We start from the raw sequence: 20,541 nt of genomic DNA on the forward strand, positions 1-20,541 counted from the left end.
AGAAACGCCGCCCGCCGTGCCGCCTCTCCGGCGCTGCCTGCTGGCTCTGCCGGGCAGCTGCGGGCAGCTGCGAGCCGCCCCCTGCCGCGCCCCTGCCTGGAAGCTTCGCGAACCCTCGCGGCGCCTCGGAGCCTGGCGGTCGCCTGTCCCCGCGAGGGCCGGCCAGCGGGCGAGCGGCGCCCTCTCCTAGCGCTGCGCCGCTTCAGCTGCTAGCCCTGAGGTAGGCGCAGAGCCCGCTGGCAGATCGCGGACAGGTAAAAGATAAGATGTTAAACAAATTTAACGTTTGGGAGTGAAGGAAAAAGTATCTTGCTTTTATGTTTCCTTTTTGTGGGTGTGTTTCCCCCGCATCGCAGTTTAGGGCTCCCCCACCTTTCATTAAGGGTTTCCTAAACGCACGGCTTCCACCAGTTTTCTTCACTTCAGCTGATTTCTAACACGTGTTGGTGGTGGCTCTGTGGAAAACCATAACGCAGTTCTTGTACTAACCTAGAATTTATCAATTTAAAATGGCTTTTGCATGTGAACATCCAGCCACTGGGAGTTTCTTGAATAGAAGCACCTACTATTTTTACCTGTTTGCTCATCTCCATCCACCTTGTATTAACTGAATTTTCCCCAAAGCCTTCACCGGCTGATACTACCTTTCCTGTAAGATAGATGCATTAACTTGCTACCTGGAAGGGCTTGATTGGAAGCGGGTTTTTAGGATGGAGCAGATTTTTCTTTCTTGCAAATTGATTTTGTTTGTTTGTTTGTTTTTCTCCATGAGTAAAGTAATTACACGTAACATTTTGGAGCAAAAAATTATTCAAATTATTGATGCAATAAATGTATTGTTAATTCTGTGGCACTAATTCTATTCTAACCAAATGTGTGGTAGTAATTAATAAGAACTTACTGAATCATATTTGTGTGTTTAGTGAAGTATTGGGATTCTGCTGTGGTGTTAATGCAGTTGTAGATAGGGGGGGTTTTGTTTGTTTGTTTTACAAAACACAAACCCTTGGGTTACTCTTCTTGGCTGCTCAGTAGAGAGATCAAGAGTTATAGAACAGGGAAGCTTAATTTTAAATTGTGTCACTAAATATGGTTTCATATATGTTGGTGAGACAGCCAGTAGGTAACTGTCTCTAGGTTACACATTCCATGTGTATATGCTATGCCGACATATGTATTTTAATGTTCATATTAGACCAGATTTTGTGTTTTCCACCATAAGCATTCTGCAGTTACATGAACAGCGGATACTAAGTAATGTAAGTACTGTGAATATTCATAGTTGCTACATGCTATTTGCTTTCCTTCTATTATTATTTTGCTTTAGATTGCTTTATTATTATTTAGTCTGAGTGGATGAAATTGCTTTAGTTTTTTCTTAAACACTGTTAGATGGGACTTCCTGAAGAAATACACTTTCATACCCGGAAGCCAATTTTTAATTTTTTTTCCTCCATTGGCTTTTTCCTTATCATTATGTTGCTGATTTTAGTTGCCGTTTTCAGGTTGACTTGTCCTATGACCAGCTAGCATTTTGAAAGGTACGGGTATCTACAAGTGGGCATGTTTATAGATTCAGACTAGATATGAGAGAGAAACTAGCCTGTACAGGACATAGCTGGCCTAAAAATGACGGATCTCAGAACTGATGTCAGAGAACAAGAAACAGTGTAACAATACTTACAAGAGAATGGTGGGGGTGTTTCTGAAATGTTAAAATTGGGATTTTAATCTGTTATCTACTGAGAAGGGTGAGATAGTGACTATATTAATAATATTAAGGAACTGAGTGATACCTGGAATGTTATGCTGTGCAATATTACCATTATTTCTGGAGTTTGTAGAACGAGAGTGTGAAAGCTGGGTTTTCAAAATGGCCTGTTCATGTAACGCTGAACACTTGTTCTCTGTCTTATTCATCCATTCCTTTATCCGTCCATCTCTGTATCTATCATGAAATGACAATTCTAACTTACTTTAAACTCTCCAAAGGTATATTCTTAAATTTTAATGTTGGAAAAGCTTCATGATGACTAGTACTTTGGCTTAATGTGGTATAGCTTCTGACAGCTGCTGCTGTAAGGAAAGCAAAGGATGACTGCATTACTGTCAGTTTCTGTCAGATTCTGGTTGCCAAACTCTTGCAGGGATGGTGACAGTGAACCAAACAAGAGTGACAAAAGGAGTCAAAGCTGTGATTTTCAATAAGGAAGAGTGGACACTTGAATTGCATTTTGTTTGTGGTGTTCATTCTGTTCTACGTGTGGACGACTTTGTGGCATGGTGCTTGCTCCTTTTTTTTTTAATTATTTGCTCTTCAGGACTTGTACCTGCTTTTGGCACTCTCAAAAATAAAAAAATAACTGTTGACAAGCACAGAGTAGGTCAGAGTATGAACAGCAGAATAGCTGTAACTGTGGAGTATACTTGAAGGAGAAGGCAAGCTCAGAGGTGTGACCCCCGAGTACGCTGAAACCTGTGTGGAGAGCAGCTTGCAGTTGTAGGTGCAATGAAAATGTGACCTTATTTTCAAGCCAAATAAAAGTGAGGGGCATATATTAAATTACTAAATTATCTTCTCATGAAACACCACTTAATTTTCTTTTTCAAGCTAATTTCTGTATCTTCATTTATCCAAAGATTGTTTCCTGGATTAGTTTCTGAATAAAAGAGTGGGTATACTTCTGTGTGTTAGATAGAAGTAGAACAATAGCTGCAAGTGCCATTTAAACTCAGGACCATTATCTGTCTTGTTCAATTTATGTCCAAGCTTTCCCACTCTACGATGACAAAGTAGCAGAGCAAAGGCATAGAAACAACCTGTTTTTTACATATTATTACTTTTTTGTAGTGAAGTGTAATAGTGTGACTGCCTCAGTTTGCAACTAACTGCAAATTTGTCTGTGTGCCAGTGATTGCCAAGATGAAGGGTGAAGCTGAGACTGTTGCCTGGATCCTGGTAACAGAAGTCCAAAGGATGCAGTGAACTCTTCTTGCCCCATTATATTTCCCTGCTTTCCCCAGTGTCCTCTACTCCCTGTCCTTTCCATCTGTTCTTGACCCTACAGCTATGATGAATGGGCTGAGTGGGGGATAATGACATATTTATACTTCGTTGACTTGGGACCTAAAACAGCTTTTGCTGTGCTTACTTGCTATGTGAGGTTTCTGCAATGGTAGGTGAGTTTCTGCAATTGACAGAAATACAGTTAAGCTACAAAAAAAGCTCTATGCATAGTGTTAACCATTTTATGGATAGATAAGCTAGGAGGGAGTAAGTGGGAATGTAAATAAATCAGTGGGCAAGTACTGTGACTAGTCACAGGAAACAAATACTCTTTTCATAGTTATTTCCCATATTATCCATACTAAGGTAACACTATTAGTTCAGTACTCTATCAAATGTTATTGAGAGTTGGTAGCTATGGCTTATTTTCTAAATTTATACAAGAACGTTACTAGACTAAATCCACTGTATGGTTTGTATTTTGTGACATTGTTCTTCAAAGCTGAGATTCACTATTTCCTACATGTTCTCTGGTATCATCAGCTGAAACGTGCTATAGCAGCCACAGGAGAGAATACTGCGACAGATTGCAAAACAGTGTTGTTTATGTTTCAAGTTCCATTAGGAATGAGCTGTTTTAAAAATTATATCAACTGTGGTAATTCAAATTCTGGGAAGTGTTTTTCAAAGGGCCTTGTACTGGGAGATAATAGATTTGTTTAGTTTGCTTAGTAAGTTTGCTTTGTTTTGAACTAGAGAGAATTTTGTAATGCTGAAAGTGGAGCCTAGGTGAACCACAAGTCTGATCCAGCTTGATGATGTCTGTGTTCCTAGTTCTAGAGCAGCATTCAAATGTCTTTAGAAACAGGGAATTACTGAGAATTTTTCTTATTGTTTATTCTAGGAAAAACAAAACTATTGTTTTTCCCAGTATATACTTTTTGAGCAATGTAGTTTCAGTGTTGTATTGTATTGCTAGGAAGGATATATGTAGCGCTGGCTGAGTTCCATGGAAACCTTGCCCATGCTGGACCCTCTCCCCTTTTCCTTCCCCTCTCCCCTTTTCCTTCCCCTCTCCCCCCTTTTCCCCCTTCGTTTATCAGAAGTCAGAATTTGCAATCAAAGCCTGACTGCATACAACAGAAAGATTATCTTTCTACAGTCTTCCCTAACCATGATACTTACACTTAGGCTTCTCTGTAGCAATAAAAGCCCATGTGTGATGAGTGGTTAGTTTGTTTTATTTTACTCTCTTTGATTATTGTAGTCACAGAATAGCTGGTCAGAAGAGCTGCGCTTTAATCTCATCTGGAGTTTTTATATGATCTCTGTGTCTTATAAATGAATTATGTGCTTGTATGTTTGAGCTATGATGAAGCTTTGTGATATGATTTTTAAAATCAGACCATTAAAAGTAGGGTACTATATGAGTGCAAAGCATGCCGTGGGTATTATTTCAAAGATACATACTCTCACTTTTAAACTTTCTTCAAGCTTAAAATAGGTGCTTCTAGTCCTAAAACAAGAGCATCATCGAAGGTCACATAGTAATTAACTCTTGGACACAATTCATTGGCATTAGAAGGGTATTCTTCAGTTGTTTCGTGATGCAGAACAAATGCTTCATTAATCAGAAACATATCAACCTGAGATTGAAAATTAATAAAATCAAGTGCTATGACTCGACATTGCTGGGGACGCCACTTAATACACATATTTCTTCATGCAATTTTCAGCATAACTATCTGGATTTTTTTCTTGAATGTGAGGATTTTAGAAGACGTTTTTAATAACCCAAGACTTGTTAGAAGATAAAAAGAGACCAAAGCTATCTTCAAAAACAGGAAAAGAAGGGACGAGGATTTTTCTATAAAACATCTAGACTTTTAATTTCTCACACAAATTGTGGCCATTATAGGCTCTTCAATACTGTGGAGAAAAAATACAGACAGTTATAAAAGGCCATAATGAGCTACATAAATGCTGGTTACATTTTTTTATTCTAGTGAAAATTCTTCATGTACACCAGTTCTGAATATTTTGTTATCTTTTTGCCTGAAAGGAAGGATGAAAAAATGAGACTGAGACATACCTCTCTTCCTCTTAGTGGGGTAGAATTTGAGGAGCGGATCACTTGACGAAGTCAACTCCTTGGTTACCTTGCTATTAGCCCTGGGCTCTGAACAGATATGGTTTAGAGTGTGATGAATCATCTTTTTTTTTTTTTTTTAATCCTTACTTTGATGCCTAAGATTTTTCTGAGGCAGATAATTTCATTCATTGTATTTTGTGATTTCACTGTGTTTTGTAATTTTGGCATGCATCACAATTTTAAGGAAAAAAGAAAAAGTATAGCTAGCAAGGGGAAGAGTCTACATTTTCTTCATTTGGAAAATTCTTAACACTGCTTATTTTTTCTCTCTGTATCAAACATGTTAACACATCTGGACCTGAAGTACTATTTAAGTGCTTTGTTGTTGTTGCTGTTTATTGTTTTTTTAAGAAATTGTTGATAATTAAGCCACTTTAAAAGTAGAATTTTCTCAGCTGCAGCACTAGTGTTGGGAGAAAAAAACAGAGACTGAACAAAAAGTTGTAAGACTAGCTATCATAAAATGAGCATTGGCCTAGAGCACGACAAAATCACATTATGTTGTTTTATGTTTTGTTCGTTGCCGCTTTGCCATTTTGATTACTGTCTTTTGAATATGTTACCATTCAAATATATCACCACAGCACAAATCATCATTTGTGACCTCCCTTGATGTTACCATCTGACTAATTTCTGTGTTCCTTTACTGTACTCCGTACAGATTGTTATTGCTCTCACTGTCACATTGTTTTCCATTTTTTCCTGGCTAGAACAGTGGTGGAAGCAGATTAGGTATAATGTTTTATAAATGGATGCATGGTTAAGATGTCTTATAAATATTTAAGTTTTCCATCTGTTTCAATAATCTGAATGTTTCTTTTGGTATTTGTTACCTGAGTTTAAAAGATTTAAAACTCCAAAATATTGTCAGAAACTTCTAGCAGCTTCTAAAACTTACTTTTAAAAATGTATTTGACCTGGAAGGAAAAATATTGCAAAGACAGTGCCAGTACTTTTCTTTGCAAACCTTCTTTGTAATATACAGGCCAACTCTTGAATAATAATAAATGGTTGAAAACAGACCCAACCCAAACTTCAAGGGTTTGATTTTTGAAAATTTCAATTCTAAACTTCAAAAAATGTGCTAAAATTGTATCCCCAATTATCTTTCATTAAAAAAAAAAAGTCACAGAGGAATTATTTTTTTTTTTTTTAGTCTTCAAAACTTATTTAGGACAGAGCTATGTGACAGTCATTCTGAGCCTCAAACCCATTATTATATAAGGGAATTTAGTTTGATGTATTTGGGAGCATGAGGCTATCTGTTGCAGAATCTGACTTGGTCAGAGTTAATTTTATTTAAAATTCCAGCAGGGATCTTTCCAACTCAACTGGCTGCTGCTCTTGCCTTTCTCAGGAAAAGTGTAAGATCACCCTTAAAAGGGCTGCTCTAAGAAAATGTCATCTCAGGGATTGGCGGGATGCTTACCTTAAAGGTCGTTGTCAGACCAAAAATTTCAGTTGACTCGGAACTTAGAGGTGTGTGATCTTTGCTGTCGTTAGTTCAGTTATCTCTGCAAGACAGAATACTGAGCTTTATGGGGAGAGAGGAGCTTCTACTCTTTTGTGAAGATTTTTAAAAAGTATTGGAGGAGTTATTTCTTTGGACTTGATAGATACGTTGTCTGAAAATTTCCTTATGTAATAGATGGAATGGATAACTTTTAGGTGAGATTTCAGACTTGTAATTTCCTAATGAAAGGTAGAGAGAACTCTGAAACTCTAGACCAAGTTGCTGTAAAAACTAGAAGAAAGAGTATGGGTTATAAAGAGTTGTGCAGGTACTTCTTATAGAACCCCACTGCAAGGAAGTTACAGAAAGAAGTCAAATAAAAAGTACATGACGAACACTAGAAAGGCATTTTTATTTGTATCATATAGTGATAGCATACATTTTTAAAAAAATGTGGGGGGAGGAGAAAATATAAAAAGAGGACCAGAGTATTCTATCACTAAATGAAATGTAAGGGGAGAAAGGCTCCTTGAAACAGAAGAGCCAAAAGGTAAGATTTGTTAATTTTGTCGGTGTATGCTGCAGATTGTAACAGAGCATTGATATCATGATTGCTCATTATGATGTTTCTTTTTTGCTATCATTGTGTCTAGTCTAGCAGCCTCAGTACTAACACCATCTCTGATTCTTAAACTGACAAAATAAATTCACTTCAGTTCATCAGTACAAAGTTCTAGGATGACACCGGACTCGTTTCACTCAATTCTTAGAGAATCTTGGGCTCAAGTTATATGTCCAGCACTTAGAAGAAGTCTGAACTCTGATCTGCTCCCACCAGCTTAAGAATCTGTAAAGACTATTACCAGCTCAACAGTCCAGGGGGAATATCTGTTACATCGTTTGTCTTACATAGTCACTTCTTTGTGAAGAGAACTTCACAAGCAAGCAGTTTTGTTCTTTATTCTGTGATCTATCCCTCCATCCTCTTAATCTCTCTCTGTGCTGAACCTAGTCATCATGCGCTTCAATAGTTTTAACAGTCCATAAATTATAGACAATAAAATGCCTTGCATTTTTCCCACCCACCCATTTGCCCCCTTTGTGTCCTTCATTGCCTTCATGTTCTGTTCTTCGCTTCCTTCTGCATAGACAACTCTGTCTCAGTGGGTTTTATTTCTGTTTTTCAGGCTTTGACTCTTCAGTGTGCAAATTTCACTAAGCTAAACCTCTGTAGGGCTGACTCGGCATTCAGTGTCATTTGTCAATTTCATTGATCACTCTCTGACCAACAGTATGAAGGGAGACTTGCAAAGTCAGCAGCTAGCAACTGGCCTTTTGTAGGATTATACTGTAAGAACCTCCAAATTAAAAATAAAGAGCTTTCTGATTTCTCTGCAGTGGGACTTTCAAAATGGATTAAAAAAAGGCTCTCAGCCCTCTTGCTTCATTCAACTGTAATTTTTCTTATTAATTCCCTCTCATTTTCCAAAAGATGACTCTCCTGTGGAAAAAGAAATTGTGCTTTACATGTTTAAATAATTTTACATTTTATTCTATTTCTTGTTATAACTCTACATCCATATGAGTCAAACAAGAAAGCATTTCACATACTAGAGTATGTCCCTGCTCCAATTTTCAGAGGGGCGTGATCTAAGTTTAAAGATGTATTTTCACTACTCTCTCTCTCTCTCCCCCCCCCCCGGCCCCTTCTTTTACTTGCATCATCTCTGTAATCCATATAGGAGAGTGCGTGTTTGAGAGAGAGAGAGAACAAATGGTTGAGTTGGGGATAAATATGGTTCCTTCTCAACTGTCTGACAAAGAAACTATTTTATTTCAACTGAAGAAAAACTTTATAGCATTTTGACTGTTACAAATTCTCCCTAGACTGAATTTATTTTCTTAGAGGATCCAAATTTTTTGAAGCATAAAGTTTTTCCTAAATAGCTCTTCAATGAGTATTTCCATGGGAGCTGGATTGAACAGTCTTTTTTCCTGCCTCTCTGTCCCTGCCTTCTCTTCCCGTATATATGCTCTAGACTCTTATCTCTTTGTCAGAAAGCAGATCTGCAGATTCTCCATGAAAGTGTCATCATTTTGTCACAGATAGAGGAGCTAAAGATTTGCACAATGGACAGTCATCTACCTGTATCATATATTTTCACTTCCTGAATACTACTGCACCAACAATTCCATGTGAAGCAAATGCAATTGTTTGTATACAGGACATAGACCCTGTGCATTCCTTTCTCCTCCTCATTGCTCTCTCTCCTCTCTTTCGCTATTTAATGGGACTCATACATGAAAAGGGGTGGAGTTAAGATCTGGGATAGTGCGAGCGTTGTTTGTATGCCTAGTTTTGTACAATGTGGTGATAAATAAAAAAAAATGTATCCTATTGTCATCCTTGGCAGTGATATTTTAAAATATTTAAATGCTCACTTAGGGAGTAATTCCCAGTGGTGTTCTCTTTGAAAACACCGTAGGCCTCAAGCCTGCAACCCTTTGTTCAGGGACTTGAACGTAAACATAACTGTTTTCACTACTGAATTCAACAGTCATGATGATTCTGTGCTTTGTGGATGATCAGAATACCTTATTGGTCTCTTTCCTTTTCTTCATATAATACAGAGTTCTTTTGGAGGATCATCCTGGCAAAGTTTGTTTAATTTATTGATGCTCCCTTACCAGGCTCATGATCGATAAAATTGGTGATAGTGCTGCTGTTTTGGAAGATAACTTAGTTGAAGTGGTTGTTCTAGTAACAAATGAGTAAAGGAGTCATATATGGTGTAGCATCTCACTGAATGTGCTGACTGCAGTTCTTTTTTCTTAGCCAAATCTAAACTCCTTTCCTTCCAAATTGAATTGTAGTTTGCAATATAAAAATCAAAAGAAAAATTAATTTTGGTTTAGAGACAACAAAATCCGCCTTTCACTCTGCGATGTTGATCATCAATATTTGCAAACAAAAGGAACACAGGCACAGGGAAATGTTACAGTGTTATTTAGTTTTTACAAAACTTTAGCTACTAGCTGTTTTTAGTGTGGTTTTGGAAAGATGGTTGGTTGGTTGGTTTTGTTTTTTTTTTTTTTTAATAGTTCATCTGCTATGCTCTTTACCTGAGCAATAATATGTGAGCATCTTCCAAGGTGCCTACACCTCTACAAGATTTAAATACTATTGACTCTATATTTTGAAGTTTTGTACATCCCCTTTCATCATTGTGCTTCTACATATCACAAAAATAGAAATGTAACAACAATAATACTAATTATATGATTTCACTCTTCCAAATGGCAAGGGAAACTAGTTATTAAATGTTGCTATATATATTTAAAAAAAAATCCCTATATCTCTTTTTCTGTTTTGTGTCTCAGCAGACTTTGGAAGGAAGGATAGGGAAAAAGCAAAACTGAGTGTTGATTGTAATCAGGATAGCTGTCAGGATCCTCAACTCCAAGTCTGCAGTTCATCTACTAGATCTAGCTCCTATAAAACACTTTGTTTACCTCAGCTCTGTACTTGTTACAATGGAACTTAGCACTTTTGGGAAGCTGAGGTCATGGAGGAAATTTGAAGGGAGTTGTGGTGCTCAGTCTGTAGGAAAATGATACCATATACTACTCTAAGTTAAATGTGAGATCGTTTTGTCACAAAATAGGACAGTTATAAGTAATAGTGGCTTGCTAAAGTTCCAAATTGAGGCACACATTTTCTTTTTTAATACTGAAAATAGTCCTCTTGAATCCGTGGAAAAACAAAACAGGTATTTGAAATGCAAATCTGGGAGTCCCATAATTTATTTTTCCCAAACTTAGCCTTTTTGTGAGAGACTTATGGGTACTTGTTTCCCAGGTGACTTCTACGGTATTTTATTCAGGCTGTTGAAGGTTTTCGCATATTTAGTTTGTTGTTTGCCATATATCCCTGTGATAATGTTTATTTCATTAAATGAATGCCTGTCCTGGTTTCGGCTGGGATAGAGTTAATTTCCTTCCTAGTAGCTGGTACAGTGCTGTGTTTTGGATTTAGGATGAGAACAATGTTGATAACGCACCGATGTTTTAGTTGTTGCTAAGTAGTGCTTACACTAGTCAAGGACTTTTCAGCTTCCCATGCTCTACAGACTTGCGAAGGCTGGAGGTGCACAAGAAGCTGGGAGGGGGCACAGCCAAACTGTCCAAAGGGACATTCCATACCATGTCACGTCATGCTCAGCACATAAACTGGGGAAAGGTGGCCGGTGGGGGGCCGCTGCTCGGGGACTGGCTGGGCATCGGTCGGCAGGTGGTGAGCATTTGCACTGTGCATCACTTGCTTTGTGTATTATTATTATTATTATTATTATTATTATTACATTATTATTATTATTGTTATTATTATTTCAATTACTAAACTGTTTTTATCTCAACCCACGAGTTTTTGTCACTTTTACTCTTCCAATTCTCTCCCCCATCCCACTGGGGGAGGGGGGAGTGAGTGAGCAGTTGTGTGGTGCTCAGTTGCTGGCTGAGGTTAAACCACGACAGTCCTTTTTGGTGCCCAACGTGGGGCTCGAAGGGTTGGAGATAATAACAGATTAACCGGAGCGTATTAAGGAATTTATATTTGTTAACAGTTGTGGGTCACAATGTTGGTTCCTCTGTTCTCAATACTGATTTGTCTAATCTGCATCGTGCTCAGTTTTTTGCTGTACGTGTTAGAGATTGGTGTTGGTTTTTGCAGTTTTCTGTGGTCTGCAGTGATTGGTGATGTTTCGCTTGGGAGGTTTATTTTTAAAACATTGACCTTGGGCTTAATTTGGTATGGGAGTTTTGTACTGAAGCCGTTACTGTACTATGGATACCACTTCATGGAGACAACTAGCAATTACAGTTCTTCCTCTGGGAGTTTTTTTGCGGAGGAAATACAGTGTCACTGCCTTCTTCTATGATGTTTCCTCCTTCATTACAGTAACTTTTCAGTATTTTGAACATCCTTGGGTAGTTCAGATACTTCTATTGGGGTTTTTTTGGACTATTGTTTCGGTTTTGTCTGAAGCTAATAAGCAATTTAAGAATATCATCCAGAGACCTGTGCCAAGGCTGGATAGTTATGAGTGGCAGGGTGTGTGGGATAGCACGGGCAAGTACCTAGGCCAATGGGCGCCCCCGGTGTTTTGGAACTTCACCCCTGAGCAAGTGCAGAATCCTGAAAAGTTAGTAGAATATTTGGACAAAGTATGCTGTCACCCTGGCAACTCCAGAGAGACACAGATCACTGCAATGTGCTGGGGCCTGGCCCATGCCTACTGAGCCCTGTTCAACACTATTCAGTACCATCAAAGAGAAGAGAAGGTCTCTCGATCTGACGGTAAAACGACAGGCCCTGCGGCCACTCTGACCCTGGTGACAGGCCCTGCAGCCACTCAGACCCCAGCGACATGCCCTGTGGCTGAACCAAAAAGCCAACCTGTGCCAGTATCAGTTGCCCCCGTACACAAGAAGAAATCTTGGAAGCAGAAGTTGGCTCGTTTAGTAAGGGAGGAAGAAACTTCTTCTAAAAGGGAGCCAGAGGAAGAAGTGGATGAGGCAGACTACCCTGGAGAAGGGCCATCATGAGAACAGCAGGAGGAGGGCCGGCAACTGCTTGGGGAGGAAGAAGAGGAAGAATTCATGAAAGAGGCAGTAACCACCCGATCTCTATCCCTGAGTGAGCTGTGAGATATACAAAAAGATTTCAGCCATCGTCCAGGCGAGCATATTGTCACCTGGCTGCTCCAATGCTGGGATAATGGGGCCAGTAGCCTGGCATTAGAGGGTAGGGAAGCCAATCAGCTGGGATCCCTTTCTAGGGAAGGGGGCATTGACAAAGCGATTGGAAAAGGGACACGAGTCCTTCAGCCTTTGGAGGCGACTCTTGTCAAGCGTGAAGGAAAGGTATCCCTTCAAGGAAGATGTCATATGTCGCCCAGGCAAGTGGATCACCATGGAGAAGGGTATCCAGTTCCTGAGAGAATTAGCTGTGCTGGAGGTGATTTATGGTGACCTGAGCAATGAACTGCTATCCAAAGATCCAGACGAAGTCAAGTGCGCACAACCCATGTGGCAGAAGTTTATAAGGAGCACACCATTGTCATATGCCAGTTCATTGGCAGTGATGACCTGGAAAGGTGGAGAGGAACAAACGGTGGATGAATTGGCTGGTCAACTCTGGTAATGTGAAGACAGTCTCTCATCTTCCCTCATCTCGGCTGTGGAGAAACTGCCCCGGGAGTTCAAGCAATTCAAAGAGGATAGGTCCTACTCCCCACCTATACAGACCAATATCTCGGCTATTAGGAGTCAGCGTTCCTTTGCTCAAGAGAGAGAGTATAAAGGGTGTACACCACAGGGCACCCTATGGTTTTACCTGCGTGACCACGGAGAGGACATGAGGAAGTGGGATGGAAAACCTACGTCAGCCCTAGGGGCATGGGTACGTGAGTTGCAAAGGAAAACAATCACAGAAGGGGATTCTTCCAGGAAAATTGCTGCTCCAGTTTCCAGCGGGCAGTTCCCCAGAGGGAATAGAAGGGCTGATCTTACTTCTGATCTTAATGAAGAAACTTCTGACTCGTATTTACAAGAATTGAGAAACGAATACTATGACCAGGACTAGAGGGGCCCTGCCTCCAGCCAGGGGGAGGAAAGGGACAACTGGGTTTACTGGACTGTGTGGATTCAGTGGCCTGGGACATCAGACCCACAGGAGCATAAGGCTCTAGTAGGCACCGGTGCACAGTGTACCCTAATGCCATCAAGCTTATAGGGGCAGAACCCATCTGTATTTCTGGGGTGACAGGGGGATCCCAACAGCTAATGGTATTGGAAGCTGAAGTAAGTCTAACTGGGAATTAGTGGCAAAAGCACCCCATTGTGACTGGCCCAGAGGCTCCGTGCATCCTTGGCATAGACTACCTCAGGAGAGGGTATTTCAAGGACCCAAAAGGGTACCGGTGGGCTTTTGGTATAGCTGCCTTGGAGATGGAGGAAATTAAACAGCTGTCCATCTTGCCTGGTCTTTCAGAGGACCCCTCTGTTGTGGGGTTGCTGAAGGTAGACGACCAATAGGTGCCAATCGCTACCACCACGGTGCACCGGTGGCAATATTGCACCAACCGAGACTCCCCGATTCCCATCCATAAGCTAATTCGTCAACTGGAGAGCCAAGGAGTGATCAGCAAGACTCGTTCACCCTTTAACAGTCCCACATGGCCAGTGCGAAAGTGTAATGGAGAGTGGAGACTAACAGTAGACTATTGTGGCCTAAATGAAGTCACGCCACCGCTGAGTGCTGCTGTGCCGGACATGTTAGAATTTCAATACGAACTGGAGTCAAAGGCAGCCAAGTGGTATGCCACAGTTGATATTGCTAATGTGTTTTTCTCAATCCCTTTGGCAGCAGAGTGCAGGCCACAGTTTGCCTTCACTCGGAGGGGTGTCCAGTACACCTGGAACCGACTGCCCCAGGGGTGCAAACACAGCCCTACCATTTGCCATGGACTGATCCAGACTGCACTGGAACAGGGTGAGGCTCCGGAACACCTACAACACATTGATGACATCATCGTGTGGGGCAACACAGCAGGAGAGGTTTTTGAAAAAGGGAAGGAAATAGTCCAAATCCTGCTGAAGGCTGGTTTTGCCATAAAACAAAGTAAAGTCAAGGGCCCTGCACAGGAGATCCATTTTTTAGGAATAAAATGGCAAGATGGACGTCATCAAATCCCAATGGATGTGATCAACAAAATAACAGCCAAGTCTCCACCAACTAGCAAAAAGGAAACACAAGCTTTCTTAGGCGTTGTGGGTTTTTGGAGAATGCATATTCCAAATTACAGTCTGATCATAAACCCTCTTTATCAAGTGACCCGAAAGAAGAACGATTTCAAATGGGGCCCTGAGCAACGACAAGCTTTTGAACAAATTAAAGAGGACATAGTTCATGCAGTAGCCCTTGGGGCAGTCCGGGCAGGGCAAGATGTAAAAAATGTGCTCTACACCGCAGCTGGGGAGAACGGCCCTACCTGGAGCCTCTGGCAGAAAGCACCTGGGGAGACTCAAGGTCGACCCCTAGGGTTTTGGAGTTGTGGATACAGAGGATCCGAGGCCCGCTATACTCCAACTGAAAAAGAGATATTAGCAGCATATGAAGGGGTTCGAGCTGCTTCGGAAGTGATCGGCACTGAAGCACAGCTCCTCCTGGCACCCCAACTGCCAGTGCTAGGCTGGATGTTCAGAGGGAGGGTCCCCTGTACACATCATGCAACTGATGCTACATGGAGTAAGTGGGTCGCACTGATCACACAACGGACTCGAATAGGAAACCCCAGTAAAGGCCATCCAGCTAGCTTTAGACATTGCTGACCGAGAAAAGTGGCCAGTGCTCTATCTCTATACTGACTCAGGGATGGTGGCAAATGCCCTGTGGGGGTGGTTGCAGCAATGGAAGCAGAGCAACGGGCAGCGCAGAGGCAAACCCATCTGGGCTGCCGCATTGTGGCAAGATATTGCTGCCCACGTAGAGAACCTGGTTGTAAAAGTCCGTCACGTAGATGCTCACATACCCAAGAGTCGGGCCACTGAAGAACATCAAAACAACCAGCAGGTGGATCAGGCTGCCAAGACTGAAGTGGCCTAGGTGGATCTGGACTGGCAACATAAGGGTGAATTATTTCTAGCTCGGTGGGCCCATGACACCTCAGGTCACCAAGGAAGAGATGCAACATACAGATGGGCTCATGATCGAGGGGTGGACTTGACCATGGACACTATTGCACAGGTTATCCATGAATGCGAAACATGCGCTGCAATCAAGCAAGCCAAGCAGTTAAAGCCTCTTTGGTATGGAGGACGACGGCTGAAATACAAATATAGGGAGGCCTGGCAGATCGATTATATCACACTCCCACAGATCCGCCAAGGCAAGCGCCACGTGCTTACAATGGTGGAGGCAACCACCGGATGGCTGGAAACATATCCCGTGCCCCATGCCACCGCCCAGAACACTATCCTGGGCCTTGAAAAGCAAGTCCTATGGCGACATGGCGCCCCAGAAAGAATTGAGTCAGACAACGGGACTCATTTCTGAAACAACCTCATAGACACCTGGGCCAAAGAGCACGGCATTGAGTGGGTGTATCACATCCCCTGTCATGCACCAGCCTCTGGGAAAATTGAACGATACAATGGACTGTTAAAGACTACACTGAGAGCAATGGGTGGCGGGACGTTCAAACATTGGGATACGCATTTAGCAAAGGCCACCTGGTTAGTCAACACTAGGGGATCTGCCAATTGAGCTGGCCCTGCCCAGTCAAAACTTTTACGTACTGTAGATGGGAATAAAGTCCCTGTAGTGCACATAAAAAATATGTTGGAGAAAACAGTTTGGGTTATTCCTGCCTCGGGCAAAGGCAAACCCATCCGTGGGATTGCTTTTGCTCAAGGACCTCGGTGCACTTGGTGGATAATGCAGAAGGATGGGGAAGTCCGATGTGTACCTCAAGGGGATTTGATTTTGGGTGAGAATAGCCAATGATCTGAATTATGTGATGTTAAGTGCTGCATAATATTATATGCCATACTAATGATATTACAATAAGAATCACCCAGATTAATGAAGAATAAACTTCGATGAAGCCAAGCAAAGCACAGTGATGATGGTACCAGAACTGACTTCAGCATGAAACAATCCAACACCACACACCATCTCCATCTTTCCTGCCGTGGAAGATTATTACGACAGATGGAGCCCAAAGTCATGGACTAAATGAACTCACCGAACATTTTAGAGGGATGGCCCATAGACTAAGGGAATGATATCTGTGTGTGTATATATATATATATTAAAAAAACCAAACAAACCAAACACAAACAGGAAAAGGGGTGGTGATTAATGGAAATGTACTGGAAAATATGGGACTTAAGCATGATGCAGATGGTATAGAATAAGGGGTGGATACTGTTCTGGTTTTGGCAGGGATAGAATTAATTTCCTTCCTAGTAGCTGGTACAGTGCTGTGTTTTGGATTTAGGATGAGAACAAAGTTGATAATGCACCGATGTTTTAGTTGTTGCTAAGTAGTGCTTACACTAGTCAAGGACTTTTCAGCTTCCCATGCTCTACCGACTGAGAAGGCTGGAGGTGCACAAGAAGCTGGGAGGGGGCACAGCCAAACTGGCCAAAGGGACATTCCATACCATGTGACGTCATGCTCAGTACATAAACTGGGGAAAGCTGGCCAGGGGGGCCGCTGCTCGGGGACTGGCTGGGCATCGGTCGGCAGGTGGTGAGCATTTGCACTGTGCATCACTTGCTTTGTGTATTATTATTATTATTGTTGTTATTATTTTATTTCAATTATTAAACTGTTTTTATCTTAACCCACGAGTTTTTCTTAACTTCCACTCTTCCAATTCTCTCCCCCATCCCACCGGGTGGGGGGGAGTGAGCGAGCGGTTGTGTGGTGCTCAGTTGCTGGCTGAGGTTAAACCATGACAATGCCCTAATCAGAAAAAATATTTGATGTATTGTCCAAATTTTATTGATAATGTTTGTTTATTCACCAGTGGCTAGACCAGAATGTCTTCTTGACTGTACATCTAATCTTACTGCTTTACTAAACCCCATCTCTATACCTTTCCAGAATGATAAACAGACATCCCTGCTCTGTGATTATGACTTAAAGTTGTAGTGAATTGATTTGTTGAGTTAGGGTGCAGGGGAGGAATGTTTGGGTTTTCTACTGCCATTAAAAATGAGTGAAAATACAAAATGGTGTGTTCCAAATATGGTTGTTTTTGTGAATGACTTTCTGCTAAGGAAAAGTTAGCACAGCTCTTAAGTGCTAAATTAACAGGAAACTTACGTTCGGTTTAACAAGGAAATATGATCTCTTTTTCATAAAATTTTGGCTTGTGTGCTATGCATATTGTACACCCATGCCTTGTGCTCTTAGGCATTGAATGTTGTCTGAGTCAGATTAGAATCTGAATCAGCATAGTCACAGAAAGAAGAAAATAATCTGCTTTTACAATAATTTACTATCCATGCAATTTATATTATATGATTCATTGTAAAGGGCCAGAGTATGGCTAGATCTTGTGAATACCGAACAGCAGTAGAACTGAAGTGCCTACAAGGAAAAGGTCATAGGAAAAAAAGACACCTTTGGGAGAGCCAATGTAGGAAAAACCCCCAACAACCAAACAAAAAAACATAAACCCAAAATACCTCACAGTTTTTAGCTTCTTTCTTTCTTCGCCCCTGCCCCCCTTGCAAAAGCAAGTAAAAAAAAAAAAACTGGTTAAAATCATGCTAGCATAGTTTGGCAGTGACTAGCACAGAAGGTAAGAATAAGGATTCCAACAGAAGTTATATGTTTCATGAATTCAGGCTTGGCTGATGAAACTGAAGAACCTGTGGTACCCATGAGACTAAAACTTTCATTAGAAGTTGTGGCCTTTAGCTTTTTCATTAGTTGTTTCCCTACAGTTCTGATGCATTCAGGACTGACATTAGTTTCTTTGCTATATTAGGTACTCATTGCAACTGGCTGGAAGGAAGAAGTATTGCTGAGCTGTAGAAACTGGATGAGGCATGTGCCTTTTGTTGGTCCCTTGTATATGCTGTCTGCGCTTTTACTCTCCCTGCCCTTAGGAAATATGCCTCCTGTTATCTTTAGGAATTTTTGCACTTCTAGCAGTAGATTGTCAGTTGCCTTTCTTGTTTTATGAATCTAATGTCCCTACATACTAAAGTCTCAGGGAAATGACAGATAATCTCTCAACCATGAAGAGAGTCCTTCCATCTGTGTGCTGTAATCTCAGAAGCAGATCCTTCCCCACAGAAACCTTCAGAGAGAGAACAACTGTGATACAACTCTTCCAAGAACACAAAAAATTACATAATATATATGTTTTATTCCATAAATGTTTGCATTAAGGTTGAATGTTTAATAAACTTTTGCTGGTTGCCTTTGTTTACAGTAAGGAATTTCCTGTGCTTTTTTTGTTTTTTTGGGTCCCCCCCCCCCCCCAAGTAATTTAATTAGCTATCAGAACTGAAAGCATAAAATGTTTGTGCTGCAAGGTTCAGTTGATTTTTAAGTAATCAGACTAGATCTTGGAACTAGTGTTCTGTTGAATAACAAATACCAATGCGAAACAGAGACAACAGCTAAGCTGTAACAAGTGTTAAGATTAGGAACTTCAGGTACGCAGAAATTCATCTGAGTTCCACACAGAGTAGAGTTGCCATCTTTCTCCCACTGAAATGAGTGACCAAAAGTCTACTGACTATGTATACCACACAGTCGGATGTGTTACTACAGTGCCCCCTTCTAATGAGTGGTAGGACATGCAAAACTTGATACAATGATATCCTGAGGTATATGCAGAGAGGGAAATGGAAGAAGATGGATACTGTAACATGGGGACTTGGAAGGACAGTATAGTACAACAGTGGTAAGAAATGGTCAGTGAGAAAAAAGAGAAAATACAGTTGAAAGGTATTGCGCAACAGTGTTCTTAGTTCTTGCAGGCTTTTCTGTGCTGAATGGTTCACATCTCATTTACCATGACAAAGAGTAGTAGCTGCAAGAGATCTCTAAGGTCCTTTTGGGCTCCAGATTCAAAGGCATAGTTCACCATTGTCTCAATCCAGATTTACTCAAGTATAAAACTGGAAGAATGCAGTGATAGCCAGAACTGAAGTCTGCGATACAGGGTGAATGACTAGGTGAGAATCTTAAATACTAGGTTAACTGTAAGGGAACTTGGTTGGGTTTGGCCAAGCAATTAATGTCGGATGTTGCCATTTTATAATAATGGAAGTCTGAAAAAACTACTGAAGAAGGATCTCTGAAAAATTATTTCAAACAAGCAGGAAAAAAAATCCACAAAATCCCATGGTTCACAAAAATGAATATTTGTCTAAATGTCTGAAAGGAATTTGGGATTTTGAAAGCCACAGGCTTTTGGCAGTTTGCTTGTTTTAATCCCATTAGAGCAGAGCTCAGCCCTAATAAAGAATAAAGCAGCAATAGAAAGGAGAGCGAGTAGCATCGTATTCCACAGGTCGGTTGTTTACTCATAAGCAGTGAGCAAATTTAATAGTGGAAAATGGAAAGAGGAATTATGTCTAATCACATCTGGACACTGTGGTTCTCCACTTACTGTTTACGAGTAAGATGTCTTCCTTACCTCTCGAATTTGCAAATGCCAGTCACTTTTTGGGCATGACCAACACTTGTATGATGAGAAGAGGACTTCTTTCAAAGAGATTTACTGTCCTATTACATGTTCTCTCTCATATGGGCTATAAAATGAATAAAGTCTAAATATGAATCTTAAAAACATGTCAGTTATTATCTTTGATAACTAGAGAAACTTGCAGTCTTGTATGGACTCCGTCTTTTTTCTTAAAATCATTAAATGTGCAATGCAATACTTTGTGGCAGTTTAGACTGTGAGAGTTGGAATCCCACAACGCTGTGTGTTTTCATTGACTTGAAGGCTCTGAAAGAATCCTCTTTCATGACAGCAAAATAAATGTGGGGTTCAAACAAAACTGTATTAGGGCTCAATTTGTTTTTTATATTCTTTCTTGCCATGCATAAGGCATGCAGGATTGATACAATAATTCATGCATAAAATCTTCCCTTTCTCACGAGTTGCAGTGACGGAGACTGTGATGAGTGGGTGGAATGGCTATCAGTGTTACAAAGCCAAACCTATACATCTAAGTAAGGATTTTCAGTTGATTTCTTAATGCAAAGTAATTTCTTGATACAAAGTCACTGCATACCTTTAAATAATATTTAAATACTCTGTTAATATTATGGAGAGTTAAACAGAGTTTGAAATGCTGTTGATCTCACAAATTTAAATAATATAAAAAAA

The 20,541-nt window shown here is 40.7% G+C and overlaps 1 long non-coding RNA gene across 1 annotated transcript in view; it reads left to right on the forward strand.

The window, feature by feature from the left end:
- The first annotated feature begins 213 nt into the window (after window positions 1-213).
- The window catches only part of LOC143163193 (uncharacterized), a 261,908-nt gene continuing 241,580 nt past the window's right edge, over window positions 214-20,541 (forward strand). The window contains exon 1 of the long non-coding RNA XR_012995856.1: window positions 214-254. This is a non-coding gene — a long non-coding RNA (uncharacterized LOC143163193). The remainder of the gene's footprint in view (window positions 255-20,541) is intronic.

Source organism: Aptenodytes patagonicus, chromosome 7, assembly GCF_965638725.1.
Source record: "Aptenodytes patagonicus chromosome 7, bAptPat1.pri.cur, whole genome shotgun sequence".
NCBI lineage: Eukaryota > Metazoa > Chordata > Aves > Sphenisciformes > Spheniscidae > Aptenodytes > Aptenodytes patagonicus.